Below are 4,686 nucleotides of genomic sequence, written 5' to 3'. Positions count from 1 at the left end.
GAGTTTGAGGTTGCTGTGAGCTAGGCTGACGCCACGGCACTCTAGCCAGGGCAACGCAGTGAGACTCTGTCTCAAAAAAAAAAAAAAGTCCCAGCAGGATTTTTGGTAGATATAGATAAGCTGATTCTAAAATTTTTATGTACCAGCAAAGGAACAAAAATAGCTAAAACAATTTTGAAAAACAAGAATAAAGTTAGAGGAATTACAGCACCTGATCTAATACTATTAGAGCGTAACAAGTAAGACCAAGCAGTGCAGGGGAAGAAGCAGGTACACAGATCAAACGAACACAACAGGTCTCATAAATATGACAAATTAGCGTTTATACAAGTAAAAAAAATAATTCAATGGAGAAAGGATCTTTCTTCAAATGAAAAAGCAAGTTAATGGAGAAAAGAGAGGTTGTAATTCCATGTGTAGCCACGAGTTAGTCATCTGAAGAAATGATGCTGGAACAACTGGCCATCTAGACGCAAAAAAAAAACCTTAACCTAAACCTCACACCTTATGCAAAAATTAACTGAAAACAGATCACAGATCTAAACGTAAAATGTACAACAATGAGAACTCTAGAATAAATTATAGGAGAAAATCATCAGGATCTGGTGTTACTCAAAGAATCAGACATGACACCAAAGGCACACTCCATGGAAGAAAAAGTTGATAAACAGGACTCATCAAAATTAAAGCTTACTTGTTCTGAAACAGACACTGTTGAGAAGTATGAACAGATAAGCTACAGACTGGCAGAAAATATTTGCAAATTACATATCTGGCTAGGGACTTGCATCTAGATAATATAAATAACCCTGAAACTCAACAAGAAAATATACAACCCAATTTAAAAACAGGTAAGACACAGACACTTCACCAAAGAAGAACATCATTCATCAGATATAAGAGAAATGCAAATTGCACCCCCGACAAAATACCACTACACACCTATTACAACAGTTATGATAAAAAACACGGACAATACAAGTACTTAGAGGATGTGGTGCTACAGGAACTGTAAGACCTGTGCTGGTGTTCCACAAAGAGGCACAGGTGTTCCAGAAAGCGGTCTGGCACTTTCTTATGAATTTAAAATACACCACTGTGCAATCCAGCAACCCCACTCCTAACTACCCTAGTGAAATGAAAACTTGTTCAATCACCTGGACACGAATGTTTATAGCAGCTCTGTTCATAACTGCAAAACCCTGGCAACAACTCAAATACCCTCCAACAGGTGAACAAATGGTGGTCCATCCATATAATGGGATACTACTCAGCAAGAAACAAAATAAACAACTTTTGACACACATCTTGATGAATCTCAAAGGCATTGTGCTGAGTGAAGGCCGGTCTCAGACAGTGGCACATTGCATGACTCCATCTATGTGACAAAACTACAGTGACAGAGAAGTGGCTGCCTGGGGCTATGGGTGGGAGAGGGTGACCACACAGGGAGTGCAGGTGTCTCTGAGGCGACGGAGCTCTCCTTATCCTTATCCTGACTGTGGCGGAACGTATGTAAACCTGCACAGGTTAGGAAATTCACAGAACTGCACATCAAAAGAAAAAACCAATTTTACTATGCAAAAAATTTTAAAGTTATCAGGGAGAAAACACATTTTACCTGTAAAAAGAAGCCGGCAGCAGTGGCTCATGCCTGTAATCCTAGCACTTTGGGAGGCTGAGGAGGGAGGATCGCTTGAGCCCTGGAGTTGAAGGCTGCAGTGAGTTGTGATGATGTCACTGCACTCCAGCTTGAGTGACAGAGCGAGACTCTGTCTCCCAAAAAAAAAAAAAATGACAAATGAGCAGCAGACATTACAGTGGCCATATATCCAAATGACAGTGGAGTCACTGAGAAAAGCGCTGAGAAAAAACGACCACACACCCAGAATTCCAACCCAGATAATCAACACTAAAGATGAGGCTGAGACAAAGCCGTGTGCAGACACACGGCGCCTGCAAGGGCAGCAGCCCAGACTGCTCAGGAGTGTCACGTTATGCTCTTTGTCAAGTCATGGAAAGCAAAGGGGCAGGACACAGAACATCTGTGAGCAGACAGATACACAGAATGCTGGAAGTCACTGTGGGATTGTTAAAAATTAGTGTTCGAAAAATATGATAAAATCAAAATTCTAGATAACGTGGAATATACAGGAGGAGGTGGCCAAATAAAAGCATAAACTAAAAACTGCTTCTCGATGGATATGCAAAACGGTGCAGTCGCTGTGGGAAGCAGTTTGGCAGCTCCTCAAAGAGCTGAACACGTGGCCTGGAGTTTCTACCCCTGGGAATACTCAGAGCAGAACCGTGTCCACACAAACACTGTACACATGTTCATAGCAGCATTTCCATAGTAGCCAAAAAGTAGAAACGACCCCATTGTCCATCGACAGATAGACAGATAAATAAAACCGGTCTGTCCACACGATAGAATACTATTCAGCCATAAAAAAGGAATGAAATTCTCACACATGCTGCAACGTGGATGAACCCTGAAAATACGCCGTGTAAAGCTAGACACAAAAGGCCACATGTTACAGGATTCTATTTACAAGAATGTCCAGAACAGGTAAATCCAGAGATGGATGATGGTTGTCAGGGGCTGGGGAAAGGGGATGGAGTAACTACCGATGGAAGGTTTCTTTCTAGGGTAATGAAATTCCCCACAGTGGGAACGCAGAGGGCGTGAGCAGAGGCACCGAGGCAGCAGGACGGGGCCTGCCACAGCCTGCCTGGAGCGTCAGTCTCCCCGGAGGCCTCAGTCCCCCTGGGCGTGTCCTTGCCTGGAAGCCAGCGCTCGGGAAGCAGTTCTGTGCACACCTCTGCCCCTTCGGCAGCTTCTTCTTTCCAGCCAACCCTGGTCTCTGCCCCAGTGTGGGGAGGGCAGAGGCCTCCTTCCCTGGGGAAGGCAAGGGACAGCAAAGGACCTGCCAGGCGGCTGTTCTGCCATCTCTGAGCAGACCCCCTTTTGCTCTGACTCTCCCCCCACCCCAGGGGCTCAAATGGTGGGCAGCTCCCCACCCTCAGCCCCCTTCTGCTCAGATACCGCTCGCCTCAACCTACGCCCCACCTTCCAAAGGCGGCCCAAATCCTTCACCCGCTGCTGCCTTCTTCCCTTTGTCCCTGTGGGAGGGACTTCCCATTCTTCTCACTTCATGGTTCTATTTCTTTTTAAGGGAAAGGAAATGACCTCAGTGATCTATCTCTTTAACCTGTGTTGACCTAATAACAAAATATCATATATGAACAAATTCCCAAATGTAGAAACCCACCATGTTAAAAAGAAAACTAAAACCATTAGAAGAAAACAATAAAGTATCTTTCAACCTTGGGGAAGGTTAGGATTTTTAAGTCAGAAACAGTACCATTCATAACAGATAAGATGATTCAACTGATCATATCTAAATCTTAAATATCTGTACATCAACAACACACACAGCTCAAAGATACAACGAAGGACTAGTATCCAGGAGTCTTAGGAACTCTTACCAACCAGTAGAAAACATGACCAGGAACCCAGCAGAAAGTGAACAAAGACATAAACAGGGCTGAGTGCGGAGTGTCACACCTGTGATCCTAGCACTCTGGGAAGCCAAGGTGGGAGGATCGCTGGGGCCCAGGAGTTTGAGGTTGCAGTAAGCTACGACAGTGCCACTGCACTGCAGCCTGATAAAGACGACCAACCCCACTGAGTCACCAGAGAAACACCAGTCATGATGACACGCCATCTCCCACACAGCAGACTGTACACAGTAGTTAAAGCCCAACAACGTGAAGTGCTGGGAGGGATGAGAGGCAATGGGAACCTCCCCCGGTGCTCTGCAGAGCAAGCTGGTGACCACTAGGCAAGGCAGGGACCCAACACCCCTCAGCGCTCCCTCCAGGCCAGCCAAAGCTGGAGAGCAGCTCTGCACCACTGTCCCCACCCTCGGCAACCGAGGACAGAGCTCAGGAGCAGCACGGAACTGGGGTGCATTCTCCCCAGGACACCACACGGCAGCACGACCATGAGGGTGGAGTAGGAAACAGCTACCCGAGGACAATTCAGTACCTGGTTTCTGTGTTTCTAAAATGCAATGCTCTTATCTGTGGACACACAAATGCTCAGAAACAGAATTTTACACCCAAGGTAGAACAGGCACATGATTCATGGCAAGCTGCCCTGGAGAGCTACGGTGACGGGCTGCGGAGGGAACAGAGGGGCCGACCCTGCCACGCTCCCGTTTTCATGACAGCACACACGTGCATGGTGCAAACGCGTACAGGGTGGTCACGGTGCTTGGGCTGTTGCTTTCTGTGCTTTTCCATTGTGTTAACTTCTCAAACTATAGAAGACAGGGAGGATGTCAAGGGCAAGTGAAGCTTTTCACAGACCTCCTAATAAGGATGCCCCACCAGGCCCAGGCAGTGCAGCACGGCCCCCCAACCCCCGTCCCGAGCACACGCACTATGGTAGGCAATGTGCCTGGGGACTGTCCTCACCCCACCCCTAAGCTCTGAGTTCAAGCAGGGTTGGGTGGCACGCATGTGGCCTTGCTCTCACAGGTGCCCCTGGGAGGCCCATGGCTGGCTGGAGAAGTGGGCAAGGGCCAGGCACCTGAGGGGAGGGAGCCACAGGGCCCCCAGAGAGAGTCACCACTGCCAAGGCTGGAAGCCGCAGGCAACCTAGAGCCAAATGGACGCCAC

The sequence above is a fragment of the Propithecus coquereli genome, unplaced genomic scaffold, assembly GCF_000956105.1.
Source record: "Propithecus coquereli isolate 6110/MARCELLA unplaced genomic scaffold, Pcoq_1.0 Scaffold449, whole genome shotgun sequence".
Taxonomy (NCBI): Eukaryota; Metazoa; Chordata; class Mammalia; order Primates; family Indriidae; genus Propithecus; species Propithecus coquereli.
Note: the sequence above shows the minus strand (reverse complement) of the source record.